Source organism: Erythrolamprus reginae, chromosome 1, assembly GCF_031021105.1.
Source record: "Erythrolamprus reginae isolate rEryReg1 chromosome 1, rEryReg1.hap1, whole genome shotgun sequence".
Classification (NCBI taxonomy): domain Eukaryota; kingdom Metazoa; phylum Chordata; class Lepidosauria; order Squamata; family Dipsadidae; genus Erythrolamprus; species Erythrolamprus reginae.
The window spans coordinates 148,990,082-149,016,632 of NC_091950.1; the positions used below are offsets into that span (position 1 = coordinate 148,990,082).

General features: G+C 40.6%; 1 protein-coding gene and 1 long non-coding RNA gene across 3 annotated transcripts in view; one reads left to right on the plus strand and one right to left on the minus strand.

The window, feature by feature from the left end:
- LOC139154694 (uncharacterized) overlaps positions 1-10,035 on the plus strand; it is a 25,646-nt gene extending 15,611 nt beyond the window's left edge. The window contains exon 2 of the long non-coding RNA XR_011556960.1: positions 9,551-10,035. This is a non-coding gene — a long non-coding RNA (uncharacterized lncRNA). The remainder of the gene's footprint in view (positions 1-9,550) is intronic.
- Positions 1-26,551, minus strand: part of NHEJ1 (non-homologous end joining factor 1) — a 131,287-nt gene that overhangs the window by 38,719 nt on the left and 66,017 nt on the right. The gene's annotated exons all lie outside the window — the stretch shown is intronic.

Below are 26,551 nucleotides of genomic sequence, written 5' to 3' on the forward strand. Positions count from 1 at the left end.
GATATATTACCTATCCAATCCCCGATTTACATTTCGGGGTATCGCAATATCCTGACGTGTACAGGTTATGGCACTGTCACTATTGCGGTTCCAACTTTTAGGATTATAATATGTTTGTGGAACTAAATGTGAGACCTCTGAGCTAGGTTGCAGAAGAAACGCTGCTTCGGTTGCATTCCTCAAACATATCCTCATTTCTGCGATACTTGCTTAAGAGCCAAGTGTTTTATAATTCCTACAAGTGAACTCATTCACTTGTAGGAATCATAAGAATCCCTTATTCATTAAAGCACTCTACAGATGAGCCAAGCGAGACTGAGAAGTAGCACCTTACATATTATCACCTTCAGAGCTGACACATGCACTCAAATTCCCTGAGCTCAAAGTCAAAGCCAGCACTCACACCTTGGTTGTCAACGGAGCTCCCATTCATTCATTCATTCATTCATTCATTCATTCATTCATTCATTCAAATGAATATGCCTGGCCCTAACTAATATACTCATATACACCTATGAATGAAATGCATCTTCCAAGGGGTTAGGACTCTTGCAACAAAATACAATAATCTTTTGGCATCCCCAAGAGGCAGGAAGCATTTTAAGAGGGCAGTTATAAGTACACAAAATATGTAAAGGGAACAGAACAAGAATTTCCTATACAGGACTTTTTTTTTTCATGTTGGAGAATTGGTAGGTGCACGAGTCCTCAGAGAGGAGCGGCATACAAATCTAATAAATTATTATTATTATTAATTGCCTGGATTGTGGAGGCAATATGCTGGCTCTGTTAAAAAGTGCTATTGCTAACATGTTGTAAGCTGCCCTGAGTCTAAGGAGAAGGGCGGCATAAAAAATCAAATGAATGAATGAATGAATAAATATAAATATAAATATAAAAAATATAAATATAAATATAAACAAATATTATTTATTTATTATTTATTTATTTATTTATTTTATTTATTAAATTTGTATGCCACCCCTCTCTGCAGACTCGGGGCAGCTCACAACAGCAACAGAAAAACAGTGTAAAATACAAATTCAATAATTAGAAAGCTAAAAACCCATAATTTAAAACATTCACACAATATACCATACATAAACAGTATAGGCCTGGGGAAGATATTTCAATTCCCCCATGCCTGACGACAGAGGTGGGTCTTAAGGAGTTTGCGAAAGGCAAGGAGGGTGGGGGCTGTTCTAATCTCAGGGGGGAGCTGGTTCCAGAGGGTCGGGGCCGCCACAGAAAAGGCTCTTCCCCTGGGACCCGCCAAACGACATTGTTTGATCGATGGGACCCGGAGAAGGTCGACTCTGTGGGACCTAATCGGTCGCTGGGATTCGTGCGGCAGAAGGCGGTCCTGGAGATATTCTGGTCCGATACCATGAAGGGCTTTATAGGTCAAGACCAACACTTTGAATTGTGACCAGAAATTGATCGGCAACCAATGCAGAGGCATATGTATTTGCATGTACACTAAGTAAGATCGGCAACCAATTACAGAGGCATATGTATTTGCATGTACACTAAGTAAGCTCTCAGAATTATTATAAGCCATCAATGTATTGCACAAACTTCAGTGATGATTTTTAATCCCTACTGGTTCAACTAAAGACTTTGGGGATCCGTTTGGCATTTATTTTATTTACTGGTAGTCCTCAACTTACAACAGTTCATTTAGTGACCGTTCAAAGTTACGGCAGCACTCAAAAAATGGGATTTGTGACTGTTTTGCAGTTATGACCTTTGCAGCATCTGCATAATCATGTGATCAAAATTCAAACGATCGACAACTGACTCATGTTTATGACTGTTGCAGGGTCCCAGGGTCATGTGGTCACCTTTCACCACCTTCTGACAAGCAAAGTCAATAGGGGAGTCAGATTCACTTAACTACCAGGTTACTAACTTATCAACTAGAGCGATTCATTAACACCCGTGGCAAGAAAGGTTGTACAAACCCAAGCTGCCATCACTGGGATGCCCCGTCTCCGGACTTCTGTTGCCAGTGAAGCGCCTGTTTTTGCGCTGCTGGGATTCCCCTGAGGCTCCCCTCCATAGGAAACACCACCTCCAGACTTCCTTGTTCTTGCGATGCTGCAGGGGAAGTCCAGAGGTGGGGTTTCCCAGCGAGGGGAGCCTCAGTGAAATCGCAGCATCACAAAAACACGGAAGTCCAGAGGTGGGGTTTTGAGGACTTCCGTGTTTTTGCGATGCTGCAATTTCGCTGAGGCTCCCCTCGCTGGAAACCCCACCTCCGGACTTCCGTTGCCAGCGAAGCACCCATTTTTGCACTGCTGGGATTCCCCTGCAGCATCACAAAAACACGGAAGTCTGGAGGTGGGGTTTCCCATGGAGGGGAGCCTCAGGGGAATCCCAGCAGCGCAAAAGCGGGCACTTCGGCTGACAAAAGGGGTGAGTTTTGGGCTTGCACACATTATTCGCTTTTCCATTGATTCCTATGAGAAACATTATTTCGTCTTACAAACTTTTCATCTTACAAACCTCGTCCCGGAACCAATTAAGTTCGTAAGACGAGGTATCACTGTAACAATGTCCGGACAGGTGGGCGGGGCCTCACACTCCCTTCGGGACCGCCTGTGAGAGAACCAGGAGCATTTCACCCCTGCTCTCCCGCTTTTCCCACAACCACAATCCTGTGAAGAGAGTTGAGCTAAAAGATAGTTACTAGCCCAAGGTCCCCCAGTCCACTTTCATGACTAAGATGGGGGTCACAGCTGCCAGCCTCCCTCTTTCCAGCCTGGTGCCTTAACCACTAGACCAAACTGGCTCTCCCGTCGGAACGCTCCATTGGAATGCCAAGAGCATTGCTCTTAGCATTCCATTCCCAGTCTCAATGGCGTTTGCTTAGTAATCAAGATGGTGACAGGCCCCTGAACTTCTTGCTGGTAACCAAGGCCTATTGCCAATGTATGCCTCTCCAGCCACTTCTCTGAGGAAATTCTTCTTAAAAAACGCATCCACAAAATTTCATTGATGTAGGAGATTCCGCAGTACAGTTCCTTATAGCTCAGTGCTACCGCTATTATTAGCCCTAAGGATTCTTTAATTATTTACCATTGTTTATTGGTAGGCACAGTGCAAACATAGCAAAGATCAAGGATTCATACTCCAAAGGAAATATAGTCATAAAATGCACTTGGGTAAAGGAGCTTGTTTGTACAACCAACAGTCCTTTATATTTCTAACATCCAAGGCAAACACAACTTCAGTATCGCATGTAGAAGAACAACCTTCCACTTCAAGTGTGCTAAAAAAGAAAAAGAAAAAAGCTAAATAGTTTAAAAAAATGTTTCCATTACTTAAAATCAATTTTGGTGAAGGTGATAAAAACACTTGTAGAGTTCAACATATTCTGCTGGATCTCTTTGTTATTACTATTCAATATTTCTTGCATTTTAAATTAAACTATAATAATATGGTTAATCTAATAATATAGATAATCACAAGTATGGAAAAATCAATTGTTGCCAACCTGCCTTCCACTGAGAACGTGTATACTGCACGAGTCAAAAAGAGGGCTGTGAAAATATTTACTGACCCCTCGCATCCTAGACATAAATTGTTTCAACTCCTACCCTCAAAACGTCGCTACAGAGCACTGCACACCAAGAAAACTAGACACAAGAACAGTTTTTCCCAAACGCCATCACTCTGCTAAACAAATAATTCCCTCAACACTGTCAAACTATTTACTACTATTTCTACTAGTTTTTTCTCATCATTCCTATCACTCATTTCCTCCCACTAATGGCTGTCTGACTGTAACTTGTTGCTTGAATCCTTAAGATTTTTATTCATATTGATTGTTTCCTCATTGCTTATTTGTCCCCTACAATCATTGTGTTATACCTCATGATTCTTGACAAATGTCTCTTTTCTTTTATGCACACTGAGAGCATATGCACCAAAGACAAATTCCTTGTGTGTCCAATCACACTTGGCCAATAAAAATTCTATTCTATTCCTATTTCTATTCTATACATATGCAGCTCTTATGATATTTTTTTTTATTGTACATTAAGATAAAATTAAGCTTAGTGTCAATAAAATTGGACTCACCGATTGGATGCTTCTTAGAGAAGACAGAGGTTCGTCCTGTGATACATGGAAATCTACTTTGCACTATCTGATAGCACAACATTATCTCTTTTCTGAATGTCAGAAGCTTCCCAGGGAAGTAAAACTAGATCTCCCATTACCTGTTAATAGATCCTTGGGTAAGTGGAGTGTGATGTGCCTGCACCACCCCTGAGCTCTCTCATAGCTAAGGCCACCACAACAGTGCAAATTGTTGGGTAGGCTAATAATAAAAAATACAGTGAAGAATAGATTAATCTCCTAGGAAATATGTACCGAAAAATGTTCATTGTTCCTCCTCTTCATCTTCAAGCTTATCTAAAGCTTTCTTTATTTAATAGACAGAGAATATTTTCTGAAATATGTTGGACATTTTTAAAATCAAATTCCTCTTTCAAGCTTCCTTGGAGAAACATATCTTTTTCACTACTGGATACATTCTGAGAACTCGCATAATTTGCAGAAATGGGAGCACATGTACTGTATTTCCCCAAAAATAAGACATCCCCTGATAATAAGCCCAATCGGGCTTTTGAGTGCATGGCAATAAGGCCAAATGCTTATTTCACGGTTCAAAAATATATAAGACAGGGTCTTATTTTCGGGCAAACACAGTATAGACTTTAGTAAAGAACAGTGGAAAGAAATGTATAACACCACTGAAACAAGTCTACATGAAAAACAAATATTGAAATATGGATATCAAAAGCCAATGTATATCTTACCTTCAGACTTTTAGATCAACTCACAAGGCAGGAATAAAAATAAAATAAAATTTAGAACAGCAGTATGTTGAAAGGTTGATAAGCATACACTACTGCAGAGCAGATATTTGAAATTAATATAACTGTAAGATCTGGCTATAAGGTGTGGTGCTTTACCACTCTGATATCATCTTAATCTCTCTTCAGCAAATCACCCCCTTTTCAGAATTAACATTTATTTATTTATTGGATTTGTATGCCACCCCTCTCCGCAGACTCGGGGCAGCTAACAACAGTGATAAAAAACAGCATGTAACAATCCAATACTAAACAACTTAAAAACCCTTATTATAAAACCAAACATACAAACAAACAAACATACCATGCGCAAATTTTAAGGCCTAGGGGGAAAGAATATCTCAGTTCCCCCATGCCTGACGGCAGAGGTGGGTTTTAAGAAGCTTACGAAAGGCAAGGAGAGTGGGGGCAATTCTAATCTCTGGAGGGAGTTGGTTCCAAAGGGCCGGGGCCGCCACAAAGAAGGCTCTTCCCTTGGGTCCCGCCAAATGACATTGTTTAGTTGACGGGACCCGGAGAAGGCCCACTCTGTGGGACCTAACTGGTCGCTGGGATTCGTGCAGCAGAAGGCGGTCCCTGAGATAATCTGGTCCAGTGCCATGAAGGGCTTTATAGGTCATAACCAACACTTTGAATTGTGACCGGAAACTGATCGGCAACCAATGCAGACTGCGGAGTGTTGGTGTAACATGAGCATATTTGGGACATGAACTAGGTTTGCCACATAAAGGAAAAGAACCCAGAACTAGAGATCCCTCTGCAGCAAGATCAGTTAAGAAAATCTCTCATCCCCAATTCTTGGGCATGGAATCCTCATGTCATTGGACAGCATTTGAAAGCCACTATAATAAATGTTTTAAAACCTGATGATGCATCCAAAAATATCACTTCTTGCATAATGCAAGACCTAACATGTCACTGCATGGTTCCATTTACAATAAAACCCAAAGCTGGTTTAAGAAGATACAATTCTGGGCAAAGGCCAAACAGACCCGATCTGAAATTCACAAAAAATCACGAAGGTTATTTTTATTATAAATCTCATTTATTCTGCCTAACCCTTTTCACAAGGCTGGTGTACAGTGTGACATATACTGCACTGGACTTTCTGGAGACAAGTCAATAAATATAACCCTGACTGCTGCAATAGACTCTACTTTACATTGCATGCTCTGCTAAACTAAACCAAACACTCTTACTTCTAAGGAACAATTGGCTCTGGACACACTCCAATAAGCTTCTTATATAAACACAAATGGTTGCACGCAGTTAGCATGATTTTTTTTTAAATTTCTTTTCGTTGTTGCTGTTGTTGAACTTTGTTCTTTCCTACCGTGTCATAAATAGCTCTGGAGACCTCTGCAGCTTCTGAAATAATTTACAATGCAGCAAGTAAGGGGTTGATGCTAACAAGACAAAAGTCACATTTAGGACACGCACACTTTTTCAGACTGTATCCTATTTTTTTTAAAGAAAGCATCTGTATACATGGTACAGTATACCATTTTTGTATTCTTTGGGGAGAAAACTTTCTGGAAGGGAATGCTTAAAAATTGACAGTGAAGAAACTCTGAATGCAAGAATAATAATACACGAAAGCACCAAGTTAACTCCAGAAAAAAACTATTTAAGGTTTAACCTGGTTACCACTTCCAATGGAGATCATCACCACTGAAAGTTGTTGTGTAAACTTTTCTTCTAGAGATCATTTACAATCCTTCAGCTCAGAGCTGAAGAGGAATACAGTAGTACCCCTAGATACGAGCATAATTTGTTCCATAAGGGAGCTTGTATCTCGAGGCAACTCGTATCTGGAACAAGTTGTTTTTCCCCTCCGAGATAACCAAAAGCAAGGATTCTTGCGCCACCTAGTGGACGTTCGGCTCGTATCCTGAATTTCAGCTCGGAACTAGAAGAGAAATGTCTCTCCCCTCGTGGCTCGTATCTTGAAATACTCGCATGTAGAGCAGCTCGTATCTAGAGGTACTACTGTACTAGGAATTTGGGTTGTCAAAAAGTGCTGAATGGTAATCTGTTCAGTTAAAGTTATTTTGACTCTACATTTTGGGTAAAATGTGTATATATATTTAAATAAACAATTTAAGAATACTGTACTACTGAGATACATATTGGTAATCTGCAAGAAACTTTGAACAAAGTTGAGTATTCAGTTTTAGAAAATCAAATTATGTTAAATACATATCTTTAACATGCAATTAATTAAAAACAATCATTTTTGTGTTGATTGAACATGCCAGAGGATGTTTAGCTACCAACTTCACGATGAGGGAAGTGCAGTTTGTCAAACTAGATTCTCATGCACATATTGGCCTTGTTGCCTCAATTTGATTTAATAGTTGTAGATTTATTATTATTGAGGTAGGAATGGAAATAAACCTTAAAGGAATATATGTTATATTGAAGTATATGAGGAACAATTAAAATAATTTTTAATTTGAGAACAATTATTTGAGAAACTTTGGATTTACTGTACAAGGAGTATAGTCAAACATGCTGTTTAATTTGAAGATAGATAGATAGATAGATAGATAGATAGATAGATAGATAGATAGATAGATAGGTAGGTAGATAGATAGATAGATAGATAGATAGATAGACAGACAGACAGACAGACAGACAGACATATATAAAAAACACATATACATACACACACACACACACACACACACATATAACAGGGTGATTCGATACAAAAAAAATATAACCCTTCCCTGGTACAGAGCTGAAGGGATTGGATACTATAGCCTAGAGCAGTGTTTCCCAACCTTGGCCACTTGAAGATATTTGGACTTTAACTCCCAGAACTCCCCAGCCAGCATTCGCTGGCTGGGGAGTTCTGGGAGTTAAAGTCCAAATATCTTCAAGTGGCCAAGGTTGGGAAACACTGGCCTAGAGGTTAATTCTCTGCCTTACAAGGCAATGGTTACAAATTCAACTCCCAGTGAGGGTATGGCTAGCTGATGAGGCCAAAATAAGGCCGAAATAGATCTATCCTAGTCTCCTTAAATTTTCAAATTTAGCAAAAACATATATGACACACACACACACACATATATATATATATATATATATATATGTGTGTGTGTGTGTGTGTGTGTGTGTGTGTGTGTGTGTGTTTTTATGTCGGATAAAAAACTTTTGACATACATACATACATACATACATACATACATATATATATATGTCAAATGTTTTTTTAGCTGGAATTTTAAAATTAAGGGAGACTAGGATGGTCCCATTTCGGCCTTGTTCTGGCCTCATCAGCTAGCCACACCCTTCCTTATACACACACACACACATATACATATACACACATACACACACACACATAGTTATAGAAGAAGAAACAATAGACATCATGATCGCCAGAATCTTTTATTAAATTTTTTAACAAATTTTATTATACAAAGCTTTCATTAGCGCAATAAACATATTGTGCAGTTAAAACAACCCTGGAAAAACCTGCTTTGTTTGAGTTTGCAAGAAAAACTTGTCAAATTCAAATTGAAGGAGACAACGTATTTTTAAAAATTACCTTTGAATATAGGAAAGAAATAAATGTTCTCTCGAAATCAACTAAAAAGGCCGCTCCTAAAGTCGGCATTCCAGTTGTTCAATTGGCCAAGCTGCTATTTAAATTGTTCCCAGTAATACTGTACAGTCTATATATGAATATGATCCAAGGTATAAATACTACGCTACAGAACAGGGAAAGACTGCAAACACTTCAGAGGGCAGATTAAGTATTTTGTACAAATGGAGATGTTGACCCGATACTAAGAAGAACAAAGAGAAACACATGTCCCCTTTATTGTGAAAGGATCTCCTAAATAACCAAATCGAATCCAAAAAAAACATGCACAGTTCTTATCTGATCTTTCGCTGTTTCAAAATTGCTAATGCGTAATCTTCCTAGTCCAGAAACTTAAAGAACTGCCATTCAGAGAATAATCAGAGCTGCAGAAAAAACAATTACTTCCAACCTGCCTTCCATTGAGGACCTGTATACTGCACGAGTCAAAAAGAGGGTGGGGAAAATATTTACAGACCCCTCACATCCTGGACACAAACTGTTTCAACTTCTACCCTCAAAACATCGCTACAGAGCACTGCACCCCAAGAAAACTGGACACAGGAACAGTTTTTCCTGAACGCCATCACTCTGCTAAACAAAGAATTCCCTCAACAGTGTCAAACTATTCACTAAGGCTGCATTACTATTACAATTAGTCTTCTCATCAGTCTGTCATCCATCTCCTCAGTAACCTGTTGCTTGTATCCTTACGATTTATATTAATATTGTTTCCTGATTGCTTATTTATTATTATTATTATTATTATTATTATTATTATTATTATTATTATTATAATTTATTAGATTTGTATGCCGCCCCTCTCCAAGGACTCGGAGCGGCATTTTATTATTATATTATTTAATCTTTATTTGTATCCTATGACAATTATTAAGTGTTGCACCTCATGATTTTTGGCAAATGTATCTTTTTTTATGTACATTGAGAGCATATGCACCAAAGACAAATACCTTGTGTATCCAATCATACATGGCCAATAAATAATTATGTTCTGTTCTGTTCTATTCTATTCTATTCTACTCTATTCTGCTCTATTTTATTCTATCATTAGGTATGGAAAACGCTCAAAAGAGGGATTTTACAAAGCATGCAAATGAGAGTAAAGTACTGTACCCCTGCTGGAAACATTGAAGTACCTTTCCTTGAAGCCTTAAAGCAGAAGCCTCCTTTGGAAAATTGGTGAAACTGCTTCAAAGTCTATTTTCATCTGTATGAGCATCTGTGCATTGCAGCAAGTCTTTCTGAAGAATGCACCTGATTTACTTGGGGAACGGGTGTATGTTATTATGTAAACGTGCTTTATAAAGCACCTGTTTTGAATGTGTTGTACTGTACATTCCTTTCCAGAAGTATTTTTTAATTCCACTGTCTCAGAGGATCAATATTTACAATTCAATGTGCTCCTAAATTTGAGGTGAACAATATGATTTCATATCCCTTTGTATTAAATTTTAGGAAAACAAATACAGTATACCCATTTATAAGGAATCCTGAGGTGAACGGCCAAAGTAGAAATAAATATATATCTTAAATACATGCTTAAATTGTCCTTCATGCTCTATTTTTAGTAGCAGTTCTGGCTTCTGGTTGTACAAGATTCCTCCTGCAAAATGACTTCTGAACTTAATTATGGATCTAACTTTTTCAAAGCTGACACAACACAATGGAGAAGATATCAGATGGAACTACTGTAGTTAGTTGGGGGAAAGATCAAAGGCAACATGAGAAAATATTATTTTACTGAAAGAGTAGTAGATCCTTGGAACAAACTTCCAGCAGACGTGGTTGGTAAATCCACAGTAACTGAATTTAAACATGCCTGGGATAAACATATATCCATTGTAAGATAAAATACAGAAAATAGTATAAGGGCAGACTAGATGGACCATGAGGTCTTTTTCTGCCGTCAGTCTTCTATGTTTCTATGTTTCTAGTTGCATGTCATGAAAGTTTAGTTTTTTTAATAACACTTATTAATCAAAAAAGTACAAAAACATCCTGATTTTTGTGTAGCTTAAGTTATGTTTCCCTCAGCCATTTGCAATAGCATTAGTCAGAGAGAGGTTTACCACATTTGCATAGTAAAAATAAGCAAAGGTCAAATCTATACTTTGCAGTTTTCACCACTTTTAATTTTATTTCTAAGAGATCCCCCCCCCCCCTTCCCACTCTAGCTCTCCATTGCCACCACTTCCATAATGGCAATTATTTCACTCAATAAGGTTTTCAAATGGAAATGGTTGGGCTTTGCCAATTATCCTTAGGCTGAATATTATGAAGAAGAAAGAAAACAGTCTCTTTTTCAACTAGCAAACTCCTTTACTTGTAGAATGAAATGCAGAAATCCTAGCTGGGTGAATAATTAACTAGTTAGTAACTATCATTGCCAGGAAAAAAGTTGAAATGATTATGGATTATTAAACAGGCATGAATCAACCATTTTTGAAATGCAGAAGAACGCATCTTGAGGCCTGCATTAAGTGTATTGCTGAAAAGAAAATAACAGATTGGCAGATTTTGGCTCTTATAAACCTTGCTGACAATATTTAGATAGCAGTTGGAATAATAATAATAAAAATAATAATAATAACAACAGCAACAACAACAACAATAATAATAATAATATTCAACTATAGATACATTAGCTGAGATAAGTTAGAAATCACCCAATTTTATTAATTAATTAATTTATTTATTTATTGAATTTGTATGCCGCCCCTCTCCGTAGACTCAAGGCGGCTCACAATAGTAATAGAAAAACAATGTACAATACAAATCTAATAATTAAAACTAAAAACCCATAATTTAAAAAAACATGCACACAACATATCATACATAAACAATATAGGCCTGGGGAATAGTGGAATCAGCCGTTTCGGATAATCTACCTACAAAAGGATTTCCTTCTGGAGATTCCAAGAAAATCCTGGAGTGGCACATCTGATGTGAGATACATTTCGGCACATACCCTAATCATGAGAATTATCTTAAATGTTCCAGAAAATGTATTCAGATTTCATAACTCTATAAAGATTCTACAAATCTCAATAAAAGGCAAATACCAAAAAAAACTTACTATTAAAAAAGCAAATTCTGCAAAACCTCTGAAATGCCTTACTTTCGGGGTACGTCTTATTTTCGGGGAAACAGAGTACAGTAAGGCCTCACCTATCGCTGGTGTTACGTTCCAGACCCGGCCGTGATAGGTGAAATCCGCGATGGGGAATTTATCGACTGATAGTACTTATTTAAGTATTTATATTGTAATTGTTTGGTACGTTTTCATTGTTTTAAGTGTTTATAAACCCTTCCCACACAGTATTTATTTTAGACGCAGTATTTAAATACAATATTTACAATTTTAGATATATTTTTTTTTGAAAAACCTGCCGATCGAGTTCCGCGGGCTGTTTAAATCTGCCGATCGACTTCCTCAGAAACCCGCGAACCAGCAAAGATCCGCGAATGATTTTTCTCATTAATATTTCTTGAAAACCCGCGATGAAGTGAAGCCGCAGTAGGTGAAGCGCGATATAGCGAGGGACTACTGTATTACTATTATTATTATATTCCTGCTTCTTCTGACACTGCATCCATGTGGTTATGTGTGCATTGGGATAGGCTGAATAATGTTCCTCTATGGGTTGCATGACCAAAACGAAGGAGGAAGTGCCACTGCCCAGCTGCCTCTCCCTTCCTTGGAGTGTAATGAAGGATTTATTTCTAGAATGTTAGTCTCTGCAACACCTTGTCTGAAGGGGCCTATTTCCAATCTGTTATTTTCCTTTTGTCAGCTGCTCTTTCCATGGCAAAAAAAAATCTGGTCCAGTTTTGTTCAATTGAGACTTTTCCTGCTGATGGACAGACATGGAGACTCCTGAGCTCCTTTACATAATTTTTCCCAACACTCTGTTGGGTTGGGAAGAATAAAAAGCCTGCTGTATCCTAGAAAGCTTCTTTTTATATTGTGAGCTACTCATGCAATTTTTTGGTTAGGAGTCTGTGTATTTGAGTATAAAAATATAATAAATAGACACTCTCATGTGTACCTACTAACTGCATGCTATTCCTAGCACCGGGACAGATTAATATTTTGCACTAAATCAGTTACAAAATGAATCTTGGAAAGGTAAAGTTCAGCCCGCAAGTTTTAGAAATGTGGATAAATAATTTAGTCACTAGTCCCACTGACTCTCTGTTGAATTGCTTCTCTTAATCGTGAATGCTATACTTAGTAAAGCCATTTATTTATTTATTTAATTTAAGTCAAAACCCATACTTGGACTATGGCGTGTATTTAGCACATCAAAAAGATCTATTTTCCCAGCCAAAAATGTAGTGGGATGCTAAATGGAAAAGACCACACCAAACAGCTACGCTTTCTCTGCTCCCAAACGAAACTTGTCCACAACTAGATTATATACAACTATTCTACAAATTCAAATCCTTAGGCATCTTGACTCCACTATAAAATCCAAAGATTTTCTTGTGTTCAGAAATATTCTGCATTCCGTTTTGCATCTTGAGTTTTTATGGAATATCAACTCAAACTTCTTACTTACTTGGGGTGTCATCAGTGGAAAAATTAATCATTGCAAGTCTCAAAGTTGCATTGAGGCAATGAATATGTGACAAACATGGTTGTGAGAAAAAAGAAGTAAGTGCCCAGAAGAATTTTCTTGCAATGTGGTGTCTGAATGTCAGGTGAAAATATCCAAAATATCCAAAAGTAATGCAATTTTTTTTAAAAAAAGTAATTTATTGAACAGATTTGCACAAACACTTAAAATTCTTCAAAGTACTGTCCTTGGGCCTCTACACATTTTTTCCAAAAACTTTGCCATGACCGGTACACGCCCCGCAAGGTGTCTTCGGGGACCTCTCGTAAGGTCTTTGTCACGGCTGATTGGATCTCTTCTATGGATGAAAAATGCACCTTGCCATAATGCGCTACGATTCCGCAAATTCCTGGCCAAACACTAGGTGCCAACGCTGCCACCCCCCCCCCCAATAGTCCTGACATCACCCCAGCAGACTTCTTTTTGTTCCCAGCCCTGAAAGGAATCCGTTTTTCGTCCATAGAAGAGATCCAATCAGCCGTGATGAAGACCTTGCGAGAGGTCCCCGAAGACGCCTTCCAGGGCGCGTACCAGTCATGGCAGAGTCACTGGAAAAAATGTGTAGAGGCCCAAGGACAGTACTTTGAAGAATTTTAAGTGTTTGTGCAAATCTGTTAAATTATTTTTACAAAAATAATAATAGCATTACTTTTGGAACGCACCCTGTATTCATTTTAACCTGGGCAATGGCAAACAGGGAAGAACCAGATAAAGCAAGACGGATTCCTTCTACCTGTACTTACAGTTTGAATCATTGCCCTCAAAACACAACATTCCATCTCAGAATTCCTCTTCCTAACATTTTCTTCCTATCAAAATCACACACGGCACTACTGCACGCTGTTCTTTGTGGCTTAAAATTAAGTGGAGCATTTCCAGTTTTTCTAACTTTGTCCAAGTATACACATGTTGAGGGGAGGGTACAAAACCACAACAGGAACACAGCCCTTGCTACTGTGTGCCAGTAAAACGCAGAGAGTTCAGAGGCAGCATCCAAATCGCTTCGTCCCTTGAAGGGGCTAAGAGCAGAACAATTTCCCCTCCCAGCCCCACCCATTCCACCCTGTCTCCCCCTAGAGAAGCAGCTGCACAGACGGTTGATGTGGAAGGAACACACCAACCACTTGAAAGGAACGTGGTATGAATGCACAGCCACTCCTCTGCCTCTCTATAAATAGAGAGCTTGGTGCCCACCATGGCTTCTCCCTCGATCCTTGTGGCACAGCTTTCTGCCAAACTATCTCCCCCACCCCTTGGCAGTTCATCCCACCGTAATCAACTGTTGTCCTGGGGTATTAAAAAGGCAGCAAACCATTTCCACAACTTGTTCAAAATAGATCTTGGGGGATAGTCCAAAGAGGCTAAATGCCTACCTGGGTGCACACCTGAATTTTCACCCAAACAATATTCCAACACAGCCATGAAAAGATTAGAAGCGGCAGCTAACTGGTCAGTCTTCAGATTCCTTTTCTATAGCGATCACCAAATAGACAAAGAAAGGAGCATTTCTTTTCTTGCATGTCTCAAGCCTGTTCCAGCCAGCGCCACTGATTCTTCCTCATTTGGCCAGACCATAAGTAATTGGTAACTCTTGAGGCCACTGTTGTATCTCTTTACATTCTGTTACACCAGAGGTTCTCAAGCTTTCTAATGCCGCGACCTCTTAATACAGTTCCTCATGTTGTGGTGACCCCCAACCATAAGTCTAACGCCAATTCTCCAAACAGAGCTTTAAGCTGATTGGCAGGAAGGTCAGAGGGACACCCCCACTGTAAACGCCTGATTGGTCGGATTGCAAAAATACGTTCCAAGGCGCCAGAACAGAAGATTTAGTTCCTAACACCATGGGAAATTTATCTTTTTCCATGATCTTAGGCGACCCCTGTGAAATGGTAATTTGACCCCCAAAGGGGCCATGACCCCCAGGTTGAGAACCACTAATTTACACAGTCTTATTGTGAGTGCCTATCTCCTTCTATTCTCTTAGGTTCTATTATTATTATTATTATTATTATTATTATTATTATTATTATTATTATTTATTAGATTTGTATGCCACCCCTCTCCGAAGACTCGGGGCGGCTCACAACAATAAAAACAATATTATAGCAAAACAAATCTAATATTAAAAGAAGCATATAAAACCCTATCATATATTTAAAAACCAAACAGTGCTGATAGGTTAATATTTATGAATATGATGTTCCGTATTACCATCAAACTCAAGGCATTATCCATGAAGGTTGCATGAGTATCTCTACAACCTCCATAAGAACAATTGTTTTCTTCTTTGGCAGTAATTTTTTCTCATTTCCTTTCACCTTAGATGTGTCTACACTACCACTGTTAAAATAAACTTGAAAATACCCTTGCAATAAATCAGATATGTCAAACTATTGGCAGATTTACAGATTAATGTTATACTAATATAAAAGAAATGGTGGAATAGAATCACCAAAGATAGGGTACCAAAGCAGGGGCAAAATAAAATGTGAATGTCAAAAATTAAAATGTTTTTTTAAAACAATTTTAAATAATTAAACTAAATTATTGAATTGTCCTGTGGCAAGTGATTCCATGGCAAATTGGCCCTGAGGAGTTGTCCCATTCTAAATCTCTGGTGTGATTTCTCCATTCTCTGATGTTTTCAATGGACAAAAAAAATTAATAAAAAAAAAATTAAATTAAAAAATTAAATTAAAAAAAAAGACAATCTCAGAGGAGAGCAACAAATGTTGGACTTGTAGCTCCTCTCAGTTCTAGCCTTGTAGCTCGTTTTTTTAAAAAATCAATGGGAGCTAAAATCCAATAATTTCTCAGGGATTAAAGATGTCCATCTCTGACTTAGATCATTCTCTTCAAATGACATTTGGGCTTACAATTTTTACAGTTTTGCTTCAGAGCTTCAGGGCAGCAGTCCATTTCGAAATCCTATCAGAACCTCTACTTCAAATTCTGCATCTATTCAGCAATCTACAATTTGCAGTTGTGTGCTGTGATTCTACTTTCAGCTTACTAACCAGACACTGATTGGATTTATACACGGCATTAAAACCAAGCATGGTTTTGTTTTATTTTGGATTATCATACTGTGAATTATAATTTAGTTTGAAGGCTTACCAGGTGAACCAGGCCACTTTACTTTTTTTTTTTTAACTGAAGGACATTTATAAGAAATTATAATGCAGATAAAGATGAGGCTGCCCTCTACCTGTATTTGGGATGAGGTGTGAACTAGCCTAACCTAACTACTAAGACAAGCCTTGAGTTAACCTGGAAAGGAGTACAGTGATCTCTCGGTTAGCGCGGGGGTTACGTTCCAAGACCTCCCGCGCTAACCGATTTCCGCGTTATACTGGATGCGGAAGTAAAACCACCATCTGCGCATGTGCGCCATTTTTTTCATGGCCGCACATGCGCAGATGGTGGAGTTTGCGTGTGGGCGGCGGGGAAGACCAAGGGAAGATTCCTTCAGCCGCCCAACAGCTGATCTGCTCCGCAGCGCGGAAGCAGCGAGGAGCCGAAGATGGGGTAAAGGCAAAGGGGAAACCCCATCTTCGGCTCCTCGCTGCTGCCGCGCTGCGGAGCGGATCAGGTGTTGGGCGGCTGAAGGAACCTTCCCTTGGTCTTCCCGCCAGATCACTTGCCTCTTGCCGCTTGCCAGTCCACGCCCCCCTGGATGAGCGGCCCCGCATGGCCCCAGCGCCGGACTCCGTTGCCGAACGCCGAAACCGGAAGGGGCGAGGTGGGGGAGAACGGGAGGCTCAGCATTCCGGCAGTCGCAGCGCTGGCTGTCAACTTTTCTTTTTAGCACTGGGGAGGCAAGTCAGCTCCTGCCCAGTTTTAAAAAGAAAAGTTGACAGCCAGCGATTGTTCCGCTGCCGCCAGCATGGCCTGGCTGGCAGCGGAAGATGTAACCTTCGCAACCTCGGAGAGCTTCCTGGGCATGAAAGCTCACGAAAACCAGGAAGCTCTCTGAGGTTGCGAAGGAGCCCACGATCACTCGGCTGCGGGTGGCAGGAAAGCGAATGTCACGGGGCTGGGCTCGGCTCCCCCAGCCCCGCCGCGGAACGCTCCATTCTGTTCCCTGCCGGCCCGATTGAGCGGCCGGCGGTCTCCATTCAGGGAACAGAATGGAGCCTTCCGCGGCGGGGCTGGGGGAGCCGAGCCCAGCCCCGTGACATTCGCTTTCCTGCCACCCGCAGCCGAGTGATCGTGGGCTCCTTCGCAACCTCAGAGAGCTTCCTGGTTTTCGTGAGCTTTCATGCCCAGGAAGCTCTCCGAGGTTGCGAAGGAGCCCAGGATCACTCGGCTGCGGGTGGCAGGAAAGCGAATGCCACGGGGCTGGGCTCGGCTCCCCCCTCGGCTCCCCCCCTTACCAGCCCCGCCGCGGAAGGCTCCATTCTGTTCCCTGCCGGCCGATTGAGCGGCCGGCGGTCTCCATTCAGGGAACAGAATAAAAAAAAATTCATTTTTTAATATTTTATTTTTTTAAATAATATTTTTTGAAAAACCGCGTTGCAGCGTTTCGCGCTAATCGAGAACGCGCAAGTCGAGGGACCACTGTACACCAGATGTGATTTGAGAGAAACAAGTTTTTACTAAACCTGTGACCAAAACTAGACTCATGACAATAGTCTGAAAAATCTCTTTGATATCTAAAGAGCACAAAACAAAACTTGTAGATAGACAGCAACACATATATGCTATCACTTGTACAGAAAACAAATGAAACAAAAAGTTTCTGCCAACCATTTTCAATTGTAAATGTAGCACAGTGTTTCTCAATTACTTTCTGTTATGACCCCCTAGGAAGAAGTAAACATTTTGCCACACACACCCAATTCTCCGCTGGGACAATTGTTTGCAATATTCAGCATGTTTTCGCTGAAAAAAATCAAGCGGCTTATCAATTTGATCGAAGTGTAATGTGTTTAAGTGACACCTTAATTTATTTGGCTTCATGCTGTCCACTGCCAACATTTTTAGACACAGTAAACATACCAGTCTTTCCTCGTCTCCCACCATCTTAGATTTTGGGAGACTTATGTTTGTCTCATTATCTCCGTCTCTCTTCTCCTTTCTTTTCATCCCTGTTAAATATTTTTCCATGGTGTCTCTTATTTTTCCATGGTGTCTATTCTATTCTATTCTATTCCATTCCAGAATAGCATAGCATAGCATAGAATAGCATAGCATAGAATAGAATAGAATAGAATTCTTTATTGGCCAAGTGTGATTGCACACACAAGGAATTTGTCTTTGGTGTAGATGCTGTCACTGTACATAAAAGAAAAAGAAACATTTGTCAATAATCATGACAGGGTTTGTTATATGCGCTTCATATCTCTTACTTTGTGCTGTGTGCTATTGTTTGTTGTAAAAAAAACCCTACTCCCTGCAGCAAAAAAAGCACATTCTCCAGGGTCACGCACCCCCACTGGCATCGCTCCGTGCCCCCCCTAGGGGGAGCCACCCCATTATTTGAGAAACACTGATAGTAGAAAGATTAGCCCATGTAAACTATGCTTAAGCCAGTGGTTCTCAACCTTTCTAATGCCGCGACCCCTTAATACAGTTCCTCATGTTGTGGTGACCCCCAACCATAAGTCCAGTGCCAATTCTCCCAACAGAGCTTTAAGCTGATTGGCAGGAAGTTCAGAGGGACACCCCCACTGTCAACGCCTGATTGGTTGGATTGTGTGCCAAAATGGAAGCCTTTGTTTGTTTGTTTGTTTCTTTGTTTCTTTCTTTCTTTCTTTCTTTCTTTCTTTCTTTCTTTGTTTACTTACTTACTTACTTACTTACTTACTTACTTACTTACTTACTTACTTACTTACTTACTTACTACTTAATTACTTGCTTACTTATTAGATTTGTATGCCGCCCCTCTCCGTAGACTCGGGGTGGCTAACAACAATAATAAAACAACATATAACAAATCTAATATTTAAAATAACTAAAAACCCTTATTAAAAACCAAACATACATACAAATATACCATGCATAAATTGTATAGGCCTGGGGAGAATGAATATCTCAATTCCCCCATGCCTGACGACAGAGGTGGGTTTTAAGGAGCTTACGAAAGGAAAGGAGGGTGGGGGCAATTCTGATCTCTGGGGGGAGCTGGTTCCTAACACAATGGGAAATTTTTCTTTTCCCATGGACTTAGGCGACCCCTGTGAAATGGTCATTCGACCCCCAAAGGGGTCCCGACCCCCAGATTGAGAACCACTGGCTTAAGCCTAAACAGAGCCATGGCAGAAGATGATGACGTATTATAAAACATGTGTGTGCTTTGAAACTTGCAGCTGAGACAACATGGCTTCAGAAGTCCAGATGTGCACATGGAGCTGCCCCTTTCTGAAAGAGGCAGATAACAACCCACAATGTCCTCCAGCCATGGTGATGCCATATTCTGTATGTGGAGAAATGGTGGGTGGCGGTGCAGAAGTTAACAATGATGACGATTTCCGTATGTATGTATATATGTATGTATGTATGTATGTATGCATGCATGCATGCATTCATTCATTCATTCATTCATTCATTAGATTTGTATGCCGCCCCTCTCCAAAGACTCGGGGCGGCTAACAACAATAGAAAAGACAATGTAAACAAATCTAATATTAAAAACAATCTAAAAAACCCCAATTTAAAGAACCAATCATACATACAAGCATACCATGTATAAATTCGATAAGCCTAGGGGGAAGGGAAAATTTCAATTCCCCTATGCCTGATGACAGAGGTGGGTTTTAAGGAGCTTGCAAAAGGCAAGGAGGGTGGGGGCAACTCTGATATCTGGGGGGAGTTGGTTCCAGAGGGTTGGGGCCGCCACAGAGAAGGCTCTTCTCCTGGGTCCCACCAAACGACATTGTTTAGTTGACGGGACCCGGAGAAGGCCAACTCTGTGGGACCTAACCGGTAGCTGGGATTCGTGCGGCAGAAGGCGGTCACGGAGATATTCTAGCCTTTCCTCCAGCTCAGCCAACCCAGACCGATGCCATCAGCAACTGGAAGCACAGTCTCCTCAGCACCCACAGATCCTCATGACTGGCCCCAAATGGCCCAAGACCTTTTCCTTCCCATGACCACAAAGGGAGAAACTTTCCAAATGAAAGCACTAAATCTGGCACCAAAGTGCTCACGGCAGAAACCATTTAAACCAGCCATTAAAGTTTGTACGTTAGACGGGCACCGAACAGCAGGAAAATAGAACCGCTCCTCTGGGAAGGGCTAACCACTGCTTTTTGCTCCACAGCCACAGGCTGGCTTTCACAAGATGAGTTCACTGGCCCTCAAGAAGCCTCTGTTGACACTCCAAAGCCCCCCCCCCCAATGTTGTCATGGACCAAAGCAGCTTCACTGTGGCTGGTTGTTCAGGACCTGGCAAGGAGAGGGGAACGAACAACAAAGTATACTAGATTTGTACATGAACCCACAAACCACAACACCCACAGGTCAACCTCAGAGTATTGGAGGAAGGGGTAAATTACAACTACTAGCCACAAGAAGAGGACCCAGCCTCCTTGGTGCATTTATCCTTCCCTTCTATCTGTCTCATTTGTTTCTTATCTTTTCATGATAAAGGGAAGAAGCAGTACGTCTTATGGGCATCACTGAGAAGACCAGGTAAAAATTGATTTCTGCCTATATGGATGAAGCACACTCACTTCTAGAACAGTGATGGCAAACCTTTTCCTTTTTGCATGCCCAAAATGGGAGTGCCAGTGCGCTTGTGTGCCGGCACACAACTCCAATGCATGTCACACTATGCATGCATACATCCCCATGCATGTGTCCCCTCCCCCAGTGGGCCATTTTTCACCCTCAGGCTTCCCTGAAGCCTCCAGAGTAGAAAAGACAGCCCAATGGGCAGACAGGAAGTTCGGAAAAATGGACTTCCTGTTTGCCTATTGGGCCATTTTTTGTATTTCAGAGGCTTCAGGGAAGCCTCCTGAAGCCTGGGGAGGATGAAAACGGCCCTCCCCAAGGCTAAAAATCATCTGGCCACCACACACATGCGCACTGGAGCTCAGCTGACATAAGGCAATGCCTCACATGCTCTCAGATATGGCTCCGTGTGACACTTGTGGTGCGCATGTCATAGGTCAGTGATGGCGAACCTTTTTTTCCTTGGGTGCCGAAAGAGCATGCACAGGTGCTATCATGCATGCATGCACAAGTGCCCACACCTATAATTCAATGCCTGGGGAGGGCAAAAACAGTTTTCCCCGACCCCCTGGAGGCCCTCTGGAGGCCGGAAACAGGCTCATGTTTCGTCCTCCCCAGACTCCAAAGGCTTCCCTGGAGCTGGGAGAGGGTAAAAGCACCCTCCCCCACCCCCTGGAGACTCTCTGGAAGTCTGCATTGGTTGCCGATCAGTTTCCGGTCACAATTCAAAGTCTTGGTTATGACCTATAAAGCCCTTCATGGCACCGGACAAGATTATCTCATGGACCACCTTCTGCTGCACGAATCCCAGCGACCAGTTAGGTCCCACAGAGTGGGCCTTCTCCGGGTCCCGTCAACTAAACAATGTCGTTTGGGGGACCCAGGGGAAGAGCCTTCTCTGTGGCAGCCCCGGCCCTCTGGAACCAACTCCCCCCAGAGATTAGAATTGCCCCCACCCTCCTCGCGTTTCGTAAGCTTCTTAAAACCCACCTCTGCCATCAGGCATGGGGGAATTGAGATTCTTTCCCCCTTAGGCCTTTACAATTTATGCATGGTATGTTTTGTATGTATGTTTGGTTTTATAATAAGGGTTTTTAATTGTTTTATTATTGGATTGTCACATGTTGTTTTATCACTGTTGTTAGCCGCCCCGAGTCCACGGAGAGGGGCGGCATACAAATCCAATAAATAAATAATAAATAAATAAAAACGCCCTCCCGGGGCCTCTGTGCAAGCCACAAATTAGCTGGCTGGCACATACATGCACATTGGAGCTGAGCTAGGGCAACGGCTCATGTGCCAGCAGATATGGCTCCGCATGCCACTTGTGGCACTCGTGCCCTAGGTTTGCCATCACTGTCATAGGTTCTCCATCACGGTTCTAGAACAAGGAAATAAGCATTTCAAAGGGAGGAAAGCATTTTTGCCTGACTATATCCATGAAGCCCCCAAGATTGACTTCCATTTGAAGGGAGACTTACATACAGGAAAGCTTCCACTTAGGCCTTTGAAATGGGAAGCTGTCAGGATTCCAAATAATAAATCCATAGCAAGCCAAATGTGGAGGCAGGTAGAAGTATCATATTTATTGGAAGTATCATATTGGCACATATTTGGTGAAAACCGATTTCTGAAGTCTCCCACGGTTTTCACCTAACTCAAAGTTTTTCTCAAAATGATCAGTCACAAGGTCCAAACACGACGCGGACTGGTAGCTGGGCGGCACCATTCCTCCTTTCTCCAACCAGGTGTGAGAATGTCCTTGGGTCCCAAGAGAAAATATTTTGTTTTGCCTACAGAATCCCCTCTATCTCAAATCCACCCTCTCTGTCCCTCAGCTCCAATGTGGCGGTCAAAAATGGCTTTAGTCAGGTTAGCTTCAATATTTTACTGAAAATATTCACTCAGGCATTCTAGAGAAGAAACAGTGTTAGATGGTTGCAATTAAATTAAGAGTCGCATCAACCCAATAAAATAGTGGTTCTCAACCTGTGGGTCGCGACTCCTTTAGGGGTCAAACAACCCTTTCACAGAGGTTGCCTAAGACCATCGAAAAACTCATATTTCCGACAGTCATAGGAACCAAGATACCACTCCTCTATCTATCTCCAGGTGAGTCCACCCTATACAAATAGGTTACTGCCAAAAAAAACCCCAATCAAATTTGTACAAATTCCAAAATGGGAACTTCTGAGCATGCCCAGAAGCCAAATTTCTGGCACTGGACATCTTGTATTAGGCCTTTTTTTTTGCAATTTTTTTTTAAAAACCACCACTGCACATGTGTGTTTGTGTGCAAGGCGCACAAGTGTCCATGAGCCGCGATCATGTAGCGCAGGAGGAAGCGAACCAGCAGTGAGGTAAGTTAGAACCCACCCCGGAATTTCCTAATAATTTTATTATTTTATGGTGTGGGGGGGGGTCACCACAACACGAGGAACATGAGGTTTTTACAACACAGTGGTACCTCTACCTAAGAACGCCTCTACTTAAGAACTTTTCTAGATAAGAACCAGGTGTTCAAGATTTTTTTGCCTTAAATAGAGGTACCACTGTATTAGAAATTCCCACTCACTGGCTAGGTTGAAAATTCTGTAGTCTCAGCACTTCTTGAAGGCACAAGGTCGGAGAAAGTTAGCATACTTCATAGACTATGGCCCACATCATCAGATATAAAAACTATTACTATGATAAAAACAACCTGCATGGAAGCTGCTGAATTCATATTAATTGGCCTTGTTGGCTGAGGGAGACAGGAGCAATGAACCCTACACTGAGTAGGCAGGGTAACATGAGGTTCATCCACTTTTATCTGATTGCAATTCCCGTTACTCTACATTAATGACAATGCTGGAAAAGTCGGAGGTGATCTGCAGGATATTAACATTGCCACAGAAGGTCTGCAGTAGGGTTATCTTTGGACAATATGATAAAACTGACATCCCACCACCACCACCACTGCCAACAAGAAAACTATTGATGTTATGCAGAAATTGATCTATACACAAAATAACAAACAAACTTTTTACATACTGGTATTTGAATAGCCCTTCACTCCTCCACTCGAAACAGAATACCCTACGAGACTAGACTTTCAATCCTGGGCCTAGAAAGTTTACAACTAAGACGCCTTAAACAAGATCTAAGTATTGCCCACAAGATCACATGCTGCAATGTCCTGCCTGTCGGCGACTACTTCAGCTTCAACCACAACAACACAAGAGCACACAACAGATTTAAACTTAATATTAACCGCTCCAAACTTGACTGTAAAAATTTGACTTCAGTAACCAAGTTGTCGAAGCATGGAACTCATTACCGGACTCCAAAGTGTCATCCCCAAACCCCCAACATTTTACCCTTGGATTATCCACGGTTGACCTATCCAGATTCCTAAGAGGTCAGAAAGGGGCGAGTACAAGTGCACTAGAGTGCCTTCCCTCCCCTGTCCTATTGCTCTCCTATATCTCCTATACCTTTCTTCTATTCCTATATCTCTTCTTCTATTCTTTCATTGATATGTTCTATTACTATACCTTCTTTTCTATTATTTCTTAGATATATTTTACTATGAGTATCTCCTCTATAACCTTCATCGTGTATTTTACTATGTGTATATAGATATATACCCACTAAAACCCTCATTGTGTATTGGATAAAATAAATAAATAAAATAAATAAATAAATATTTACACTGCATAGAAATGCAGTAGGCCTACTAAAACTCTCGAATTACATGGTCTCACTCCATAAAATCTACCTACTCTGTATCTGCCCACCGTAGAGAACATTTCCTGCCTATAAGGAAGTAGACTATAGTTCCCAAGCATTTCGGCTACAATAAATCTGTTATTTTTTAAGGTGCCAGAAGACTCTTTGTTTTCACTGTGGTATGCAGATCCCATAGTGGTTTTCCCTGTTGTTTTAATGGTTGCCAACAGCAACCTCCCAGCCGATGCACTGACATTTTCTGCCTATGCTATATATGAGGGAAGGGCAGCACTTCACATAACAAAAGAACACATTTCAACAACAATCTTATTTATTTATTTATTTATTCATTCATTTATTTTGTCCAATACACAATTAGGGTTTTAGTGGATATACTGTATATCTATATACACATAGTAAAATACATGATGAAGTTTATAGAGGAGATACTCATAGTAAAATATATCTAAGAAATAATAGAAAAGAAGGTATAGTAATAGAACATATCAATGAAAGAATAGAAGAAGAGATATAGGAATAGAAGAAAGGTATAGGAGATATAGGAGAGCAATAGGACAGGGGACGGAAGGCACTCTAGTGCACTTGTACTCGCCCCTTACTGACCTCTTAGGAATCTGGATAGGTCAACCGTAGAGTATTTGTCCCAATACCTTTAACCAAGGGTCTCCAAACTTGACAACTTTAAGACTTGTACACTTCAACTCTCAGAGAATTCTGGGAGTTGAAGTTCATAAGTCCTAAAGTTGCCAAGTTTGAAGGCCTCTGCTCTTTACAATTGAATTGGGATGAAGGCACCGGTCTTTTCTTTTGGTCACCTATATCTGTGATGATGTGGAGAAGCATTCTTAATAAACTTCTCAGAAGTTAACTATGGCACTCTGGCTATGGGGAAAGAAAGGAAGACTTCTCTTCCCAAAATTAACTGTTCATTCTGAGTGCTGGGGCATGAATATATCTGTTGAGAAATAGTCAAATAAGCTAGACCGATTTTCCCACAAGACCAATTTGCTAAAAAAAATCCAGACTGATTTGCTCAGATTCCAGTATGTCTTTATGCAGTGTTAATGTTTGTATATGAGAGTGCCGTGTGTATTTCAGCATTAAGTGTTTGCTATATGGGTTATATATGTCTATGTGGTAGAAGGAATAAATCTTACCCACAAGACATTAGTGGGCATGTACAGCTACTGTACAAATCATTCCAGCAAAGTTCATAGCAGAGATCTGGTGTTTTGTTTTTTAAGTCAAAATTAACAAATGTCATTTCCCAGACTCCGGCAAAGATAAAGTAAATGTCTACCTTGTAAATGTGCCAATAGTTTGACATATCTGATTTTGATATCAACATTACAATACACAGCTTTATTTTTAACTTTATTTTAACACCGGAGAGCAAATGTAGACACATCTAAGATGAAAGAGAATGAGGAAAAATTACTGCCAAAGAAGAAAACAATTGTGTTCGTGGGGGTTATAGGGATCCTCATGCAACTTTCGCTGATAACGCCTTGAGTTTGATGGTATTATGGAACACCATATTCATAAACATTAACCTATCAGCACAAAGCACCTGAGAGAATAGAAGGAGATAGGAACTCACGATAACAATGTGTAAAAGAATATAAAGAGACACAACAGTGGCCTCAAGTGTTATCAGCTGTTAGACTAAACATGTGAACAGAAAATGAATGACAATGCACAATGAAAATTATGCACTTAAGATATTTTTCTTCGCTATTTTAATACTAAAATGCACATTTATTTATTTATTTATTTATTTAATTAGATTTATATGCCGCCCCTCTCCGTAGACTCGGGGCGGCTAACAACAGTAAAAAGACAATATGAACAAATCTAATATTAAAAGTAATGTAAAAAACCCCAATTTAAGAAACCAATCATACATACAGACATACCATGCATAAATTTTATAAGCCTAGGGGGAAGGGAATATCTCAATTCCCCCATGCCTCACGACAGAAGTGGGTTTTAAGGAGCTTACGAAAGGCAAGGAGGGTGGG